The sequence below is a fragment of the Aythya fuligula genome, chromosome 5 (assembly GCF_009819795.1).
Source record: "Aythya fuligula isolate bAytFul2 chromosome 5, bAytFul2.pri, whole genome shotgun sequence".
NCBI classification, from domain to species: Eukaryota; Metazoa; Chordata; class Aves; order Anseriformes; family Anatidae; genus Aythya; species Aythya fuligula.
Window position 1 is genome coordinate 33,924,670 of NC_045563.1, and position 21,233 is coordinate 33,945,902.

At 40.1% G+C, this 21,233-nt stretch overlaps 1 pseudogene; it reads right to left on the bottom strand.

The window, feature by feature from the left end:
* Window positions 1-2,325: 2,325 nt before the first annotated feature.
* The window catches only part of LOC116489566, a 42,111-nt pseudogene continuing 23,203 nt past the window's right edge, over window positions 2,326-21,233 (bottom strand).

Genomic DNA, 21,233 nt, shown 5'->3' on the forward strand with positions numbered 1-21,233 from the left:
TTTGAACCCACATAAACATTTATCAACAGCAATATCCAGAGACAAAACAGTCTATAGCATACTGACATGGTGTGTGAAGGACTACTTTACATTGTTAACTTAGAGTCTGTGGCTTACCAGTTTTGCTTTTTCCCCTTGGGTCCTGTTTTAAAAGACAGATAATTACCCCTTTGTTTACCCCCGTCATTCTCCTCTATATTCTTGTTGAATATAGGGAACTCAGAGCCATGAATTATCATTTCAGTCCCGCTGTATACTTTTTGAAATGGGGCAAAGTGTCCATTGTTCTCTGTGACCCTTTCGTGGCAGCTGGAAAGCTGCAGGAAGGGCCAGGAGGTGTTTGCACTCACACATCTAGCTCTGCTTGTCTTCAGACTTCCTGCCTAGATGCTTCCTGCTGTCAGCGAGAGAATTTGCCCTTCAGACAATAAAGCTCCAACTGTATATGGGTAACTGGGAGTGCTTCCAGATTCCCAGGTCTGGCTGTGCCCTTTGGCTACGTCCAGTCCAATATTGCGATGAAAGCCAGCATGCATCAGCATGACTGCCACCTTCACTCCTTGGTTTCCATAGGAGGAAAACCCTGGCACAGAGCCCATACAGGAGCTGTGCAGGCTCCTGCAGCAAACTTTGAGAGGTAATTGTGCACTGACCTAAGTGGGAGACAGAAGGGTTACATTTCTGTGCACCACCTGGGGAAGACTTTGAGGGCAGAGGGATTTCTAAGACTTCCATTTTCAACTCACAACAACAGGATCTCTTGCTAAAATAAACGACAGCAGAACAGATGATCAAGAAAGCCTGTAGGAAACATACCAAGGGGCTGCAGGCTGGTAGGTACATGTCAATCAATAACATTGAGTAAATAATTCAATAACATTGAATAGCAGTTAAACTTACATTAGAAAAAGGATAAACAGAGACCTGGGATTCCATCTGTCAAAGCACAGCACTGCAATTGTGTTCAGCATTGAGAACAGAGCAACACTGAACTTAGGCAATTAGAATCTCATGCCTCTCTCTCACCCATCAGAGATGCTCTATCTGTTTTGCTCAATAATCAAATGAACTCTTCCTCTCTTTCTCCCATTCTGCATATTCCTCTCAAATATATTCCTGCATAATATAATGGAGAGGTTTATAAATGGCTTGTATTTTGTTTTGCAGATAAATTAAAGTTCCTGGACTCTCTCCACACAGAATAATGTCTTTCTCTGTGCTCCAGGAGAGCCTGATTCCCACTTCCCACAGGTGGATGAGCACTTTACAGAGTTCAGATGAGGTTCCAGCTCCTTATCTAAATGGTATTAGACCTGCTATATCTGCTTCAGGAAAACAGACTGCTCATATGAAAGAACCATGTTAATAGGACAATCAAATCATCAAAGAAAGCTGAAAGTTAATAGTCTGCTTACTTCCACTGGATTACTCTGCAACAAGTTAAAAAAAATCACATTTGGATAACATTAAGAATACAATTTTAGGTCAGCTGTGCCTATGTTTCTCATGTCTTTTCAAATGTAATGTCTCAAAAAAGTTTAAACTTTTAAATCTTCAATATATATCAGTAACACTTACATCTGGTCTATTGAAATAAATCAGTCAGTTGCTGTAGAAATAGTCCTTAAATGATCCTTAAACTCAAATGATCCCAGGATCCTGGGAAACTTCACATCTAGGTCTGGAGCAAGTGTTATTTCTTCTTCAGTACTTTTTCAGCAGCTATGTGCTAAGTTTGCATGTTGTTCAAGTCATCTTTCTGGTACAGGAAGAAACTCCTAAAAGAAATTGCTCTAACATATATTTGCTGCAAAAACACCAAACGTTTATTTCTGTTAACTCTGACTCAAAAAAAAAAAAAAAAAGTATTTTATTATATAAAGTTTAATATTTATTTACATTCACATAAAGAATCCTTAGCTTACAAGTAGCCGTCTTCTTGGTTTTCACTTTGAAACAATGGATTTTGTTTTCTGTTACAATTCTGGATTTACAATCCTCTCTTTTTATAGCACAGGTAGAACACAAACACTGCCAGCATCAACTTCCTCACAATCCACAGATTTCAGCCTTGGCCTGAAAGGTCACTTCTGCAATTAAGAGCGTGGCGCAGCTTCACCTAGCCACTCTCCTGGAGTTGTCAACGCGGGAAGCACATTAATTTATTAAGGAAAAGCTCTGCCTTCTGTGTTTATTTCCTTCACTGGCAGACAGGCTCTAGCATTTCTGATGACAAACAAAGCATTCTTAGCATTCTTTAGCTTTTCTCTTTCTAATCAAGATCCTTGTGATTTTTCTTCTTCATTAACAGGACTCGTAGATATTTTATTTCATATTCCCTAGGGCTGTGCTGTTGGCTAGATGCTGGGATCCCTGTCTCTTGGGCACACACACACCCTCACCACCAGGTGGTTTCTGCAGTGGTTGTTGTTTCTTTTGCTGCTTTTTCCTCTCCACTGCTGTACGCAAAGCCTGAATAATCAAGTCTTTATTATTCTGGACATTGTAGTAACTTAGGTTCACCAGCTTGTCAAAATCTTCCTCTGAATAACTCAGATTGTTTATGTAGTATGGACCACAGGTATTGGCAACATCAACATCACCCTCTGCCATCTCTGAGGGACTACGTTTCATCCCTAAATGACAAACAGGGACTTGGTTAACAAGCAAAAAAGCGATTAGGGTCAGGGTGTTTCTTGGGCATGAACACACTATTGATCACTTCAGAGGTATTTTATTGTTGGGATATTTGATTAGCAGCAGGGTGTGGAGAAGCTGGTGGTGGTGAGGGGAGCAGGGGTTGTTCTGGGTACTCGTGGAATTGCTAGGACAAGGATAACAAGCACAGTAGCTCCTCTTTTGAGCACAGGGTGGGAGGCTGCATTCCACCCTGTATCATCCTCCAGCCCTAGGGTTAGCCAGCAGCCTGGTCCCCAGGTCACCCTCAGTGCTGATGCACCCCCAGCCTCCCCTTACTGCCACCTCCCAGACATCGCAGCACCTTACATTTCTAGCCAAGGGGGCAAGAAAATTGCATTTACTCTTTCCCTCTTTCCTCACCTTCTCCCAAAGCAGGTAACTGCAGCAAGGACTTCATTGCAGCAGAGTTTCTTTCCAAGCAACTTTCTGTTCCTTCTTTGTCTCCACATCTTATTATTTCCCTTACTGCTGTAAATATGTGCAACTCTGTGGTTCAAACTTTCCAAAGGCAGTTCTCCCTTTTCAATGACCTTACAGATTATCTTCAACCCAGCACAATCTGCTACAATGACTCTTGTTGCATACTGGGAAGAATTTGTAAAAGATACAGAAAACAGACCTAAAAAACTATTCTATTGTCTAAACTCAGAGACTTCACTGAGCCCTTATCTGGATATAACCCAGAAGCAGATGGCATGAATGTTTACCATAATTTCCTTGAGCTACCTGCTACTATAAAAAAAACTACAGGCCTTATGTAAGGTCAGAAATGAGACTGAACCTAGTAGTCCCTGAATCACTGAATTTTGGCAGGGACACTTTTCATGCCCATTTCATTACCCCAGTATTATCAACACACATATCACTGACCGAAGCAAAATAATTAGGCAAGTAGTCTCACAAGCATCATCTCTTCAAATGCTAGACCCATCACATATGATAATTTGAAAAATAAGTTAATGGAAAAAATTCCATTAACTTATTTTAATTCACTTAGCAGTAGAGAGCAGATCCAAAGCTAATGCAGAATGCAGTGCAGAACTTTATTTGCAAGATCTCACAGAGCAAATATTTGTAGGGACCTCTGCAGTGGGCTGTTGGTATTGGGAGAAAAATATCCACAACTTATCCGGGGATCACAAATCTCAAAAAATTTATGGATGCAGAAGATATAAAATGCACATCTCCTCCCTTATTTTTTTAGCATCTTAATAAGTCACCATAAGTCAGAACAACAGCTGATCTCAGCTGCTATGATCTTTCAAGGTCCCTTCCAATCCCTGACATTCTGTGACTCTGTGACATGTCAAGCCCTTCTCAGCTCAGCTAAGACTTGAAGTGTGATGGCCAGATAAGGACCTGTTCTCTCCATTTAGTCTCAGCTTGCAGCCACCAACTGAAACAGTCAGGCTTGCTTCAAATTTATGCATATAAGTGTACAGATCTCATGCAGGTCTTTGCAAACACCTACACACCTACTAAAACCCCTTTTGAGACTCTCTGATGATTTATGTTGCCATATAGCACCTGCACACCATCTGACATACAGGTAGGTAGCAGAGTTAGGAACAACATCCTTAGGTTCTGCTAATTATTGAGCTGAGAGGGGAGGTAAACTCCCTCACAGAGTTTACAGAGAAGTTATTCAACAGAGATAATCCTGCTTTAGTTCTTTCTCCTTTTCTCTTTTTCTAATTCTTCCTACAAAGGGCAACTGCAGGAACTAACCTCTCAGGTGTCCATCTATCTTTTGGTTTTCAGTATACTGTGGGGCCTTGAAGTGATTAAAAAGTAAGTGTTCTCATACCATGAATTAGGGATTTTAGCATCTGGAGAAGCAGTAACTGAGACTTTTGGCACCAACAGGGGTAGTATGTAGATCTGGCATACGGTACCAGAATTTAGTATTTGTCTGTTTTGAAGTGACCAGCAATGTTGCTCTTTAAACTCTTTTAAGTTTCAAAGTAGAACCCACTGAAGCAAACAGAAACTGTCTGCATGTCTCAGTGCTATATTTTCATCGCTTCACCAGTTCACACTTTTGTTTTCAAGGTTATCTGTGTAACAGTAAGCCTGGAAATGATTTTAAACAATGAAATCCTTAGATTCCCAAGAGCGTTCTCTAACAGGAAAGGATGAGAGGTTTGAGAGGAAATAGCACTGCTAATTTCTGCCATCGCAGATAAACAGAGTATACTTTTCACTGTTTATCTCTAGAACCTACCCATGAAAAACCAAAAAAATCCACACACACAAAAACCCCAAACCTGAAGAGGGGCATTTATGCTCAAGGCTGATCCCAGCTGCTGCTCTACTGTTGAGGAAAAATTATGTATTTTAATCCCCCTGATATGGTTCAAATCTAAGAAAAGGGAGTCTGAATCTGCAAGTGTTTACAGGATGGTCTGAACAACAGATATTGTAAAGTAAAAAAGAAAAAATAGAAGCCTACAGCCTCTGATGATATGATGAATTGCTGTAAACTTACCAGGTGCTTTGTAGTCTCTGAAGGTGTCATTTACTAGAGGGAAAAATATCACAATAGGGGTCTCTGGACTCTCCTTGTCACCAAGGATGTAGCATTCCTTCAGATTTGGTGTTTCCTGATCATCTGGCACCTCAGTAGGGAAAGGAATTCCTTGGTTTGCAAAGTACTTAGAGGCTTCTTTCAGAGGCTGGTTTGCCATAATAGGAAAACAAAATAAAACAAAACAAAAAAAAAAAACAAAAAACACATCAGAACATACTGGGAACACTTTGAATTTGTCCAAACCCAATTTTGCTGGGATTGCTTGTGGAGTAAGGGCCAAGTTCTGGTAGATTATGGCATGTACCTAATTTAGGTGTTGTAGATTGTATGTGAAACCAAGCTCTGGAAGGCCAAGTAGCAGGTGGTCTGAATCACCCTCTGCTTTTCAGATTAGGTGTTACAGTAGTTGAAATAATTAAAAATTTAAATGTGTTTAGCTGTATCCATTCTACATCTAACTGACTGCAGATCAACAAGAATACATTTACTTATAAAATGGGCAGATTCAGTTTAATAAATGCCTACTTACTGATAATAAAGTACTACTCAATAAATGCATGTGACCCCGGCAAAATGTTAGCTTATTAGTGCTGCACAGATACTGAAAAAAGAGTTTCTATGAGTAGAGGATTGGCCATTCTGGGAACTGAATGATGAAGCAGAGATATCAGTAAAGAAGAATGTACAAGGCTCACCCCTGTCTGGGAACCTGAGCTGTAGTTGAAATGCAAAATTACATCCATTTTCCTTTCTGGTCTTGTAAGTGGTGGGTAACTGGTGGCAAAGGCAAATGCTGTATCAATCAAGATGAGGTAGTCTGTTGCTCCTGTCAGGTGGTTGGGCCGAGAGTCAAGCTCACAGTCTAGAGAAGAAGGATTAGTTTTTGAGGGGAGGAGCTCAATACAAGAGATGCATCTGTATGCTGAAGAAAATCAATTATTGCCAAAAGGAGAATTAGCTTTTTGTATGTTTCTGACCCATAGCTGATAGCTACTGTACAGTCATTTCTGGATTCTTCATCTGACTTCCTATTTCCACTATTTACTTTGCAATTTCTTTTGCTTTCATGTAAGTAAAAGGGGTTAACTTGAGGGTCAGGAGAACAGAATTAACTCCATCCCTTATTTTTGTGTGTGACCGATGAGGATAAATTCTTTAATAGGGGAAAAATTAAAATAACATCTCACTGTCTCAACAGGCTGAATACTGAAAATGTTTGATGCTGTGAGAACAGGCACAAAGGTGTTAAGGTAGGCAGCCACAGCTCCTTGTGGAACACAGAAGATCTGGTACGAGACCCAGTACAGATTCCTAATGGTGCAACAGAGAATACCGTTATAAACATTATATCTTGCTTACAGGTAAGAAGATAACTTGAAACAAGGCTCCATCAAATACCCCTTGAGTACTGTCTGGGCAAGAGACATCGTATGATGGCACCAGAACTATGCCATAAATGTGTAGCTGGCTGGCTGGCAGCAGATGTATGCTGATTGACTGATCAGGGCCTATCAGTTGCTAGTCTTCATGAATTTTTTAGGAACTTATTTTTGAAGCCTCTCCTACTGACTAAATTCACCTTTTTCAGTGACAGTTTTAAATATTATCAGAGAATGGGAACATAACTAAAAGCCAGTTTAATAATCCCTTCAGCATCATTTCATTTTTAAAGGATAGTTCAAAATATGCCTAAAACCAGGATGTTGTTACCATACCTTTCCATGTAGAAAACTGGCTCTCTAGGTAGTTGTTGTTCATCTGGAGGCCCTTTAGGAAGTTAGGGATTTCTGAAGCTGCTGGACGTAACATAACGACATCTCGGAAGATGTCTGAAAAGCTGCCAGTGGGACAAACCACTCGAGTCTCCAGCTCATTTGGTCTTGTAGGGAATAGGGTTTCATCATCTGCAAAAGAAAGGATAACAGTTCTTTTATGTGCTATCACTGTGGAGGTCAATCTATGCAATCATAATCTGCTTTAACACGTTTGGGAAAACTTTGACTTCTTGCTCTCTTTGTTACCATGATTTCCACAAATCTCAGTTTTCAGCTAAGTTTGAAAAAATTCATTTATTCTCAGTCCATAGTGGTAAAAGTCTTGTTTGTATTGTAAATGAATCAATTTCTTCTACTATAAATTACTTTGCTTTTCTTTGATTTTACCTGTTACTGCATCCTGCATTTACCCTGTCGTCCTTTGCTACTTCATATTACAGATAATCTCTCCACCACACAAATAAAATAGGCATAAACACAATGTATCTTACTAGCAAATAAAAGCTCCTTGTTTTAACAATCAGAAAACAACCCCTACAAGTGCAAGATAAAATAAATCACCATTTTTGCTACATTCCTCTTCCTTTTCATCCTTTTTTTTTTTTTTTTTTTCCCCCTCTAGAGTATGTTTATTATACATTTCCCCTTGAAATCCTACCCTGCAGATCTTTCTTAATTTGGTAGCAAGTTTTGCAGATCTCATCCTTATGAGTCATTTTGAATGACCTACAATAGTACTTAAGTTTGTCTTTGTGCTTTGTAGACTCCAGACAGAAAAGAATAGTGCTTTCTTTTCTTTTTGTGAAGCTTCATTCCACAGTCCAGGTTTAAAGAGACAAAATGTAATCCTGTGGATCACTAGGAGAGGCCTCCAGGCTCTCTTATTATATAGGGACATTTTTTCCCCAGTTTTACCCCTGTGCTCTGAAAATAGCTTGTATGAAGGCCATTTCCCCCTTTTTTCCTGTGACAGATCCCATGGATTCTTTTCCTCACACAACTAAAATGATTACTGTGCGGTAATACATAGCATGAATTTCCTCCTGTTTTTTCATATGGATTACAAAAAGCCCAGAAGAGGGAACTCCACAACGGCTTTGAAAAATTCAGCGAGAGAACAGCAGCACATAGGAGATAAAAAAAAAAAAAAAAAAAAAAAGAGAGAGAGAGAGAGAAACAGAAACAACATTATTGTATAAAAGTAACCCACCTATGTTAGTAATTTTGTCTTGGGTCCATTTGTGCCAGAAGTCTTCAGAATGAACAGATATATACCAAGCATCCATAAGATTCAAAGAAAATACACTGCTCCAGATCCCTGTGGTATAGAATATATTTGGTAGAAAGAAAACCAGTAAAGACCTAGAAGCATTTTCATTCATAATGATCCTCGTTACCTTCTTCATTCTCCAGCAAACTTTTCTTATTACATTATCCTTGTGGGCAAATAAAAAGGGACTATCTTTCTGTATCAGTATATGAACACATAGTGTATGTAAAGAATTCAAATTATTGGTATATACGAGCAGGACTGGTAGTATTTTCAGTCTATCTGCTAACACCTTCGTTTTTGTTATATGGCAAATAACATTGTGTCAAGTAAATCTAATATTTTTACTTGCCCTCAACATTTCCTATTCCCAAATTCCCAGTATTGATAATTCTAAAGGTTTTACTTATTAGGGGCATAGCCCTGTTACAGGTATGCAGTTATCATGAAGGTCTGCCAGACAGAAAACATTCAAGATTCCTGTAGCAATCTCCCTCAGAACGAGGAGGCTGACTTGAAGGTTTTGAAAATAGGAACTGTAAATGTATGAAACTTTTGATTCCTCCTCTGGTTTGGAGGGTGGGGTGTATTTGGGCTATATTCTTAAGTTCTTCCCTCTACTAATTTACATTAAATGGTTAAAAAAATACATAAATCAAGTAGTGAACTTAAGGGCACTCCAGGCTGCTATCTATCTGCAATCTTTCAGGCTAAGAAAACAACCACTGTGATTACATGTGGTGGGTGTGCAATGGCATGTCCCTGTACCCTCCAAATTGTGGAACTAAACATAGCAGTTTGGGGAAAATTTGAGTGAAGGATGGAAAAAGCTACACCTGAGCAACTTGGTTATAGCCTGACCACAGTAATAGCAGCTTGTGGGCAGAAGAATGGGCTCAGCCGTGCACGGAAGAGCTGCAGGACCTACCTAAGTCAGTCTCTGCTCTGTTCAGGGGTCAGGGTGCGAAATAATTTGCTTCATTTGCTGAAAAGCTTTGGAATAACTGTGTCATGGGAGTAAATAACACTTGCTGAATGAGGGGACTCCGGGTCACTGGCAGGGAATTGGGGTAGAAAAGTCCCAGCACTGCTCTACAGGAGCGATGAATGGAGTGCTAAGGGGAGACACATTCAAAGGGAGATAGTGACCTGCTGACATTTCTGACCACAGAAGAGGAGTTTTGGGCACTTTGTTTGACTTCTTCAGGGAACAGGAGGTTTTAAGCTGCAAACTGCTTTCTTGTGCCTCACTGTGAACTCTAGTGAAATCTCCACACAGGTAAAAAAAAAAATAATAAAAAAAAAATATTAACTTCTCCAAAAACCCCTGAAACTTCCTTTATGCAACTGATAGAAGTCAGAAGACCAATGAGGCAAGAGATTGCTTTTGCAAAGAAAAAAAATATATTTCTTACTAATTTTATTGTTCTCTTGCAAGACAGAAAAATGCTATCTATTAGGACCTGCTGCCAATCCAAAATGGAAGTGCTATCCTAGAGTATTAATCAGTGTTTGCTGCAGCTGCAACATTTTGGATAAAAGACTGTATTTTAGAGTCTCAGTCTAAAAACAGACTTGTGATTTGAATTTACTGCAATGTTACACAACATTTGATGCTGTCAAAGACACATAAATATTACGAAGGCCTCGTCAGTAAACATAACATTATATGACATCAAATAAATCTGTTCAGCTGAAAAGAATTGCAGAGAAAATGCAGATGATGACCTATTAACAATTCTAATATTTTACCATATTTTTTAGCAGACAAAATAATAATAATAAAAAAAAACCCTGTGTTTCACTTCAGAAGAGGGATTTGCTCAGGATGGACTATAATAAATTGCATTATGTTTCCCTAGATTGACAAATCACCTTCCAAAAAGCAGATTCTGGATTCTGGGATTTTCTTCATCAGATGACCCATGAAGAACTCACTACCAAAATCTTCTGCACGAATGAAGGCACCATATTTCAGGAACCCTACCTCATAAGGAGTGAATTCTACCCATTCTGAAACGAAAAAGCACACAACAGAATGATTACAGCAGTATAGGCTCAAAATAGTTGAATAAAACCTGATACTAGCCAATTTAAGACATACTGGTTTCCAAAGTACCACACTTTGAAACAGCCATTTTATTCACTCTTCATTTCACAGTGTTGAATACAAAGAGTGAATTGTCCCCTTACATCTAAACGTGTCTGCAAAGTTTAGATTTCTGACACTTTCTACAGAAACACTTAGCAGGTAATTTCATGTTAATATCCTCCACCATCCTGGTTTTGATCCTGTATACAGATGGATATACTAAGGCCTTCAAAAATTTAACTATTAAAAATCAACTCTTAGGTGGATTGGCCCTTTAGAGGATTTGTGCATTGAATCGATCTATTTACCTAGTCCTAAAGGGAACCCTACCAAGATTAAAAGTTAAATGCAATTCAGGAGTATTATTACCTCTAAAGTCCTGGTCGCTGATTTTATCCTTCACATTGAGAGAGAGGTAGATGGGCAGGGGATTCTGACCCTGATTTAGTGCCTGCTGCTGATCTGTGAGCTTATGGCAGTCCTCCTGTTTTGAAGAAGGACAATAGCTGAGGACAGTCAGATGACGCAAAGAGCCTCCCACCTCGCCTAAGCCTGGGCTCTGACAAAGAGACTCTGACTAGGATGTGCCCCACCAGTTTAATTCAGAGAGATGCTGTGATCCCTATCTCTGACCCTCCTCTGCCTCAGCACTGCAGCACACAAATAGTCCTTGTGATATGAATACTTTAAGTTCATATGCTGAAAAAAGTATGATATTTCAGAAGTAGGAAGAAAATATTGTTATTCATGTTATTTATTCCAGAAAAAAATACTAGAAATATTTGAAAAGCATTCTTGGCATGGACTATTTCATTCAGAAGGAGTAACCTCTGTCCTTACAGCCCAGAAAATCCTCTTTTCCTCAGACCTCTGACAGAGCCAAAGCTCAGTCAGAGTTAATGTTCAGCATGGCTTGACCCTTACCGCTTCTGCTGCGGAACAATTCGCGTGGTTAGAGAGGGTAGAAATAGCAGGATGGTTTGGGAGCGGTGCCAAGGCTTGAGAAGGAGCTGACCTCAGCTCCTCCTGAAAGGGGCCCTTGCAAGAGCTGCAGGTATTCTCTCCTTGCTGGAACAGCCCTTGGAGGGATGACTGTGCCATCAAGGCCACCGGTCTTCCCTCAGCTGATGCCAGTCCAGGAGTCAGGGCTGTGGCACTGCAGGGACACTAACTGTCCTTGCTGAACCCACACCCTTACAAAGTCTGTCCCACTGTGCTGTGTGGTTGAAATTTGGATATGGTGGGGTTATTCATAATATGGTGGGAGTAGTTTTCAAATTATAAACAGGAAGGAAATATTCATGAATACTAGATAAATCAGTATTTTGCCTCTTGGTGGAAATGGTTACAAGGTGAAGCAATACCACTTATGACTCAGATACTTTATTTAATTTTCATTTGCAATTTTTCTTTGCCTTGTCACACCGCATAGTGCTTTTTAACAAGGATAGCAGGATTTTCATTTAAATATTTACATGTGAATTCACTTTAAAGTTGTTCATTTTCCATTATTTATCTTTATTGTCACCCTATATGTTCCAGGTGTGATGTTAAGGTTATGTAATACAGTCAGCAAACACAAAGAATGATGCTGTCAAGGCACATAATTTTGCATTTATCTGAAAACCAACCAACCAATCAACTTCCCCTTCCTTTTCTGTAAGGGTGGTCAGACACTGGCATGCATTGCCCAAAGGTGTTTTGGAGCCTCCACCTACACAGACATTCAAAATTTGACTGGACAAAGTCCTTAGCAACTTTCTCTATAGCTGACCCTGCTCAAGCAGAGGCGTTGGAACAGATGACCTCAAGAGGTCCATTCCAACCTCAGACACACCGTGATTTACAGTCTGCCCTCACTGATGTATTTTCTACGTATGCAAATCTGAAGAGAAAAGCACTTCTCTTGTACCTTTTCATGAAACATGGTTTCAATGATGAGTCCCCATAGGTCTGTGAAACTTATCTGATGTCCTTCCTCTTTCCGCTGGCACAACTCTTTCAAGTAGTATTTCAGACGATCCGGGGCAAAACAAGTAAAGAACTTATTTTTAAGCACATGTCTTCGGACATCATTGAGTGTTTCCTTAAGGTCCTTTTGGGACCAGTCAGGATCCTCATACAAGTTTGCCATGGTCCTAAAAAAAGTAAATAAAGAAACAGAAGGAAAAGTGTGAATTCTGAAGCTGAGCTTTGGAAAGTTGTGAAGGGTTTTGTAAAATGACTTGATTTACATCACAAAGCACACGTGTGTGTGGTACCATCCACATTTTTAATCAGGACTGCTTTAATTCCAGATGCTAGCAAATACCCAATGAAGGAAATGAGGAAAAAAAAAATCACAGCAGTAAAATGAAAGCCCTTTCTTGATACTGGCCAAAAATATTATGACGGCTTCTGATTTTGCAGAAAACCACTAGATATTTAACAAGGCTCCAACTAACGTCTCACCACTCTGACTCTTTGGATCACTTCTCGACAACATGTATAGAAAACTCGTATGAAAACTTTGCAAATGTTGGCCTTACCATGTTGTGCCAGATAAACCAGTGATGTATGAGACACAGTCCAAGACATTCAGTTCCTGCACACTCTGAAGGTGAGCGTACATGGCTGTCAGAGCTCTGGTTCCACCACCCGTTGTCATGATTGCCACCAAAGGTACCTGTTCAATCCCAAAACACATGCATTTAATGAGGTGGTGGGGGAAAGGAGATATATGCCAGTGCTTAGAAAAGAGAGTATTACAACACTGATAAAGTAATAAGGATGCTGCATGCCATTGGTCGGCAGGGACAAGCAAGGCTTGAATTTATAATGGGGCATAGGTGGAGCATAGATGCCCAGAGAGATTGTGGAGTCTCCATCATTGGAGACCTTCAAAAGATGCCTGCATGTACTGCTGGGCAATCTGCTCTGGGTGTCCCTGCTTGAGTAGAGGGGTTGGACCAGATGGCCTCCAGAGGTCCCCACCACCCTAAACCACTCCGTGATTGTCTTGTGCAACAGGACATGAAAACCATGACCTCAGACATCAAAATTTCAGTGCTCTGTTGTAAAACCAATAGCACAGGAAAGAGGAGCCATATTCACCCTTCCTACCATGTATGCACACAAAATACTAGGTATACAATTGAATTGTAAATACTGTTTTTCCTGTGATGATACAGAAATTCAAGGTCTGGTAGTCTTAAGTTTAACCTTCAAATATGAATTAGCTCAATTAACAGTAAAGACAGACACCACGCACTGGAGTGAGTTCACAAATCAGGAGACTCTGGGTTCTGCAGGGAAGTATGTGTGCCTCTGCATCTGAGGGGAAGGAAATGTCAGCTTGGTGCTGGCATTTAAAAGCAATGTCTTGTGTGTGAAAGGTCCAGCTGTGAAAAAAATTGCTGAGCTCAGTTTGGGGCAAAACAAGGAAAACTTGCCATCTCTGCATGCGAGTTCAGGCTTTGCAATGCAGTCTTGGTGCTATCATTAAAAAAGAGAAAGAGAAGCCTGATTTTTCCCTGTCTTAGGCACTCTTCTATCACTCCCATTTATCAAGTGTATGCTCTAGCTGCAGCAGATGTTAAAGTTAGACAAGCAGCATGCTCTGCTCACACAACAGGAACCTAGATGCCAGATGCCAGCACAAAATGCATAACAATACAAAACCCAGTTTGAATTGTGAGGAGAACTGCTGAATCAATGGGTTAGGACTGGCAGAGATGATTGTGAATCCTAAAAGGTTTGGCTTCAGTCCTTAAAGCACCTAGCCCACCTCTGCATCATTCTGTGGACTGCTATTCAATACAGAGATGGATCCTGTAGGAACAAGGCTACATGTTTTTTTGTTTTTGTTATTTTTTTTTTAATTGATATTGCCAACGAGTACTCATTTCTTCTCTAGAATAACAAAGCCAGCTATAGCTTGCATAAGAAACTTCCCGATCTCCTGGAAATAGTGAAAATTGAACACAAATGTTACATTTTGACACCCAGCTGTGGAGAAGTCATCTACCTCATCATCCTGCAAGTCCTCCTCCAACTGAAGAATGTCCTTCAGAGCTGCTGCAACAACCTTCTTCCTTTTGCAAATGAAATCCTGTTCCTGTGCACACAGGTCAAAGCCCAGGCGTATGTCTAAGTCTTCCTGGCTGGAACACAGCATCAGGTACCACATATCATGCTTATAGTCTAATTCAGTAATTGAATTGTTTCTACTTCAGAACTACATATGCTTCACCATCACATCTATACAATGCAGAATAGGAAAGGATGAAATGTTTGAGTTCGTTCCTAGAGAATGACAGTAAATCTTCCTTTGGATTGAGGAGGCTTCCCCACCCCTCCTTACTGAAGATGCCTGAAATTAGATACAGCTGCCAACTAATAAAATTGCTCCATTGCAGACATGAAGCCAAAAGCCTGAAGAGGGCAGTATTTTAAAGGTGGCTTTCAAACGCGTTTTCAAAGTTGTGCAAACGTCCACTGATGCCTGTGAAGCAAGGACTTTCAAGTTCATTTTTCGTGGGGGTGTTTAAAGTCACTTATGAGTATTTATAAGTAGTGCAGTAAGAGTTTGGAAGCTGCTATGAAAATCTTTCATAGGTGGGGTAAGAGAGAGACCTTTAAATGACAACTGTAAATGGTATGTCTGTCTCATAGAATATACGCTGAAAACAGCATGATAGAAGATGCACCTGAATTTGCAAGAGAAAAGAAGCTTCTAGAAAACATAACACATTCATCCTCTGAAGTTTACTAAGGCTTTAAACATACATAATGCATTTTCTTTGTTTAAAAATAAGCAATCATTTGATTGAGTTAATTTGCATTTATCTCTTTGAATAGATGCTTAAAATATACATAGTTACATTTATTGTGTCAATTTTTTTCATAACCTAGGGTCAACCAGGTACTCTGGCTTTCGTCTTCTAGTTCCCCGGTCTCTGCTTGGGGAACAGAAGCGATTTCTTTCTATTAGTTTTGAAATGATGCTTTTCTTGCAAATCAGCATTTGGAAATAATTTCTAGAGGTTTCAGTGAGTGCCTACAGTGGGCCTTAGTGAATAACTTGGATTACAGTAAGATATCAACAGAAGATTTGTGTTCTTGATAAAACCTTTCCTTCGTTTGTATAGTCCCATTACATGAAATTACAGGGCCTGAAAATCTCTGTATTGTGTACTAGGTCTGTTTCATTACATAGTCTGAAATGAAAACAAGCCAGCATTCAAGGCACATGTGGCAGTAACAAAAGGATTGCAATTTGACTGACAACTTTCCAAATGCAAAGGGACATGGCTTAGTTGTGGACTTGGTAGTATTATGTGATGATTGGACTTGATGATCTCACAGGTCTTTTCTGACCTAAATGATTCTACGAATCTATAAAGACAAATAAGATATCTTACCACTTTTTCAGCTTAAAGTGGAAATCAAATTTTCTGTGCTGAAAATGAGAAAGGTAAAATAATGAATATTGGTATTTTGTTTAAAATAGGCTGTTTTCCCTGATCAGAATGAGACATAGTTATTTTAGGTCATTGTTATATCTACAAAGCTCTGAACTTAGTAAGCTTAACTACACAAATAAGAGAAGAGCTGCAGCAGTACACCTCCCTGAAAGGCTCCACCATTAAACATTGGTCTAGAAACTGCGGTGTTTCACAAAACAATGTGAGATACCAGGAGAAGCCTGAGAGGCTGCGCATCCCCAAAGCATGGCTGAACAGGCTGTTTGGTCTGCCTCCTGGGGGGCTAAGCCTCACACCCCGGTCCCAGTGGCACCCAGTGACCTCAGCCTTGGTAAGAACATGAACCATACAGGGAGGGTGAACAGCAGCTCAGGCATTTTTCTTCCTCCTTATCTCCTGGATTTCATATTTCATTTTGCTCCAAACAATTTACTTAATTGTGCATCACACTATACACAAGGGTGGTTAGAAGACAACTGATTCTGTATCAGAGAGGTGGTCTTCAGTTTCTTTACCTATGGAACTAGCAACAATTTTTGGAAGTTTTTGAAGGAGCCCCAAGGGCCAGCAGACATACCTCACCGACTACTTCCCGCTCGGAGGGGAGAGACTTCAGAGGGAGAGTCAGGGGGATGCTTCTTCTGCTCCTCCTTGCTCCACATGACACACAAGCACACTGAAAAGGAGCACGAAGGTCCTTTTGGTTAAGACAGAAATATTCTTCTCTTGCTGCCTACCTACACATAAAGTTCAGTTTACAGCACTGTCTGTGTTGACTACCACATTCAGAGGTAACGTACACAGCTGGGAAGCCTCCTCTTCTTTGTGAGTGTGACATCCAGTGAGGGCTGCTTGTATTTAGCATAGTGGAAGAAAGTGGGATCTGGGATAGGGGAGCAGGAGCCACAACCCAGTGAAACTCTCTGGGTTTCTTCAAACGATCCTCTCACTGTAAACATTAGCTCATTCTCTAAAACAATGAGATAAAACACACACAAAAGTTACCTTTAGTTGCAAAAAAAAAAAAAAAAAAAAAAAAAAAAAGAGAGAGAGAAAGGGAAAAAGGAAAAAAAATGTAGATTTGAACAATCCCCTTCTACTCTTCCTACATACTTAGAAAGCTGACATCTGAAAGCTATCCAAGAACCAAACACTACAGGTGGTTTTATCTTTATAGGGGGCCGAACAAAAAGCTGGACATGAATGTGATGTGAATGGCAGCGAGTTTTAGACTGCTGCACTTCTATTGCAGCTGCATCATGACACAGTAAACACAGCGAGGTACCTTCCTCTGTAAACCATCCTCATCCCAGGCCAAGTAAGGAGCAACAGAAGATCTCAGTCCCCTAAAATAAGATCACGTTCTGCAGTAGATGGCCATATTTATCTGAAGAGATCAGCTAATCCTGTCGGAGTATGTTATGCATGCTCTGAGATTGCCTACCAGATCCAGACCCTCAGGGGAGGTGGGTAGAGGAACTTCTAGATTCTGGATCTTGACCAGGGTCAGGTGTGAGCCAGCTGCTGAGCGGCTAACCCCTGCAAAAAATGAGGTGTTTCTGTGCACGTGCAGAAGTTGAACTGTCAGAGGTTCTGAGGAAAGTTAAGGTCATGGACTATCGTGACCAAGGAAATAAGCTTCTTCAGGGATTAGCAGTACTACAGCACAGATTTTCAGGATCTCAGCTTGGGGCCTAGATGCCCTCTGTACAGGCATCTGGTGTCTGGCACAAGGCTCCCTGTGCAGTCAGAACCATGAACCTACATCTGCTGCAGCACTGGCAGCGTTCCCTATTGCAAAGATTTTGCAGATCGCTTTAGATGTGGTCAGTTAAAGCTTTAGCATTTAGATGATGCAATTACTAGGCACCGTTAGAGAGGGTAAAATCACTAATATTCAGTTAATGAATTAGCAAGCTTACCTGAAAAATGCTTCTTTTTTATCCTGCTCTCCAACTCAACTTCCAAGCAGGCTAGTTCACGACACTGCAACAAACATGACCAGGACAAAGAAACAGATTACTCATCCAGCCATCTCACTACCAGGACTGGCAAGTGTTGGAGGGGTCATTTGTTGAATGCATGCACTGAACCTGCTGGAGGCTTATTCCAGACACAGTGAAAGAGAGATTTAACTTCACTGTTACATGGGAAGAAGTTGCTACGCTCAGCACACTGTAATTTTCCGTGGGTGCAAAAAAAAAACAAAAAACAAGAGGAAATGATAGTAATCTGAAGACTCCTCTAAGGGAAAATAAATCTCCTAAGGGAAGGAGTGTCACTGAAGAATGACAACTTACAATGTTTCTTGCACTACCATCATAGTCAGCTAAGGTAAGGAATGGCAAGAGAACAAAACAAGCAATATTTTATGTTTTACCACTATTGCCCCATTTGTGGTGATGGTTTCAGGAGGATCTCGGCTAGAAAACAAAAACAAATAGTATGTATATTATAAATGATAAATCAGGATATTGTTTTAAACAGGACATACGTGTATTTTTCGCTCTTGAACACTTTATTTTTACTTGCTTCTTTCTATCGTTTTTAGAAGTACTCTCACATTTTCTCTACAGGCCACATAGCTAACCTACAAGAAATAATTCAATTGCAATAAAGCACTTGGAAAGTGCCTGTAACGGCCTTACTAACACGTGTCCCAGATTAGGTAGCAATAATATCCTCATTCATAAGCTGCCCAGAGAATCTGTAGACTCCAGTAAATCTATAGACTTAGTTGACTGAAAGCCAACTTTGAACTATGTAAATACCACTTTCAAAAGAAAGTTATGGAATTAAATATCATGAAATCATTCTCTACATCATGGCGTTTTCCTTTCTTACAGCATCTTGCTGATACACACAATGAGTCTGGAAAAAGGAAAGCTCTGTCTTTTGAGATGATACTGGGTATACAGAACATTATCTGCATTGATGCACCCCTCTCTGAGCTGCTGCTCCCATAATAATGGGGTTTTACTCACACGCTTTCCAACAGAAACTCAACTTCTAGCTCCTCCCTCCTCTGAAAATGAAAGAAAAAAAAGAAAGAAACAGTCTCAGTTAGTATGTGCAGAGGTTTGCAACGCGGCCTTCAGTTTTGCAAGCACAGTTTCCTTTATTCTTTAATAAGTAACAACATTCTGTTTCTTGCTTGCTATTGTCAGCATTAGAGAACAGAGGCAGCTTTTTCTTCCCCAAGGAAAAGATCTCAGCTGCACTAGCAGAACAAAGGATGTTTACAAGTCTCCCTGCTAAACCTTCATTTTTCACACTTTGTCTGCCAGCTACCACACACTGAGCACGACATGCTAAGACTTAGTTAGTGTTTAGAAAAATATTGTGGAAACAGGCCTGGTTTTGCTGTCCTTGGATTGTTTTTCTTTTTATAATCTTTGTGATGATTAGATAAACTCTGTTGTTTTTTGTCAGTTTAGTCAAAGTGCAAAGCTTCCCTAAAACTGCATCTGATTTGGGGCATTTGGCCAGAATATATGCCAGTGTACAATTTCCCAGATTTTAAGTAATTTTGTTATTCTACTTGGAATCTGTTCCTGGTTTTAAGAGACAGAAAAGACAGCACATTTCTAGTATGTCTAGATGTCACGTTCTTTCCCCTCTGGTTAACTTCTGACTTAGTTCTTACCTCTGGATTTAGTGGGAATGCCATAAATACAGTTTTCCCAAGGGAGATTTTAGCTACATCAAAAAGAATAATTGCTTGGTCATCATCATGAATGATGTCGTCATCAGAAACAGTGATTTCCAGGATATTCTGGGGGGGAAAAAAAAAAAAAAAAGCTACAATTCCTTAGAACATCCTCCAGAAGTATGACATTCTGCAGCTATTCCAGGTTCAGCATCTGCTTTAGAGTGAGGAAATAGAAAAGATGACCAACTGTCACAAGGAATAATAAGATAAAGACCGCAATCTCCTTTATAAATAGCAGCTTCTAGTCTCATCAATTAAAGCTGAAATGAGATTTCTTTTGGGTCATCATTTCTGGTTGGAAGTAACTCTCACCAAAACTGTAATCTTTTAGGAAGTAATACGAACAGCCTGAAACCCTACTTTGCCCCATACCAACAGGAGCAGTAGTCGTCACTTCATACTAATACCTTTCAAGGCCACCTTTCTGTGCTCTTCCACTTTTAGCCAGCTTTGCTCATAGCTATTTGGGAGTAGTGTAATTACCAGTTAGCTTCCTGGCTTTAATATCTCTATTTCGCATCCTCTCACTGAAAGAGGACTCTGTCATTAGTCCCATCAGCTTTTGCAAGGAGGTCTGGCTGACAGTACTGATATAAAAATAATAAGTATCTGTTAGGAGGGAAGTAGATTCCAGCAAAAGCAAAAGATGTTTCACTCCAGCTTGCTACTACAGGCAGATGAGACAAAGAGAGTTTATGATACCTTGACTTTTCTTTGTATCCGGAAGTAGAACGTTTCATTCCACACAGGATTTCTGCAGTTCCTGATGGTTTTGGTTTGGAATTTGTCATCTGAAGCGGTTGGCAACCAGAGGCTCACGTAGCAATCAGATTGGCTTACTGAGGAAACACAGACACAAAATACCTGGCAGTGGAAGCATGACACACGAGATGGAGGCATAGAAATGTTCTGTAGTTCAAACATGGATAAGAGATGTCCAGTACTTCCTAATATACATAAGCCAATTGAGTAAGATAGGAATCACACAGCTAGATAAAAACAATTTGTTGTTCATCGCATTATTTTAATAAGCAGAATATTTGACTAACTATGAACAGTCTCACATTTAAAAAACAAAAAACAACAACAACAACAAACAATTCTAGACAGTGGATACAATAATATAAATAGCCAGAAATCTTATATTGCCCCTTATCAACATTGTTTTGGCTCTCTGGAAGTTTGGCAGGAAAAGAAATTTGCCACCTAGAAAGCTGTCTGCATTTGGCCACACTATCAACCTTTGAAAAAATGTGAATACTTTCAAGTGTTTGCTAGATCTCAAAAGCAAAAATCTCCACACCCTGCATAGCCCATCTCAGACTCAGTGGTGTGACTGATGGAGCAGAGCCCCAGACTTTGAGAGGAACTGGATATGAGTTGTCTGAATGGCAAGAGCAGACCATTGCTCATCCAGCGAGATGTTTGAGGGTACCAGCACTGAATAGGCCAGCCTGGCACTAGCAGAATGCAAAGAAATTAATGTCAGCTGAAATGGTGAAACAGCAACAGAAGTAGGTACCAGCAAAGGAACCAACTGAGGAAGCTGGGGAGACCCTATGTGCTCACATAGCAGAAACAAACTTAATGCTGGCTTTTCCTAACTTTACCTACTTTACTTTGTAAATATTTGTAGGGACTTAATGCATGCAAATATTTTGATATGCAATCCTTGTGTGTAGAGCATGA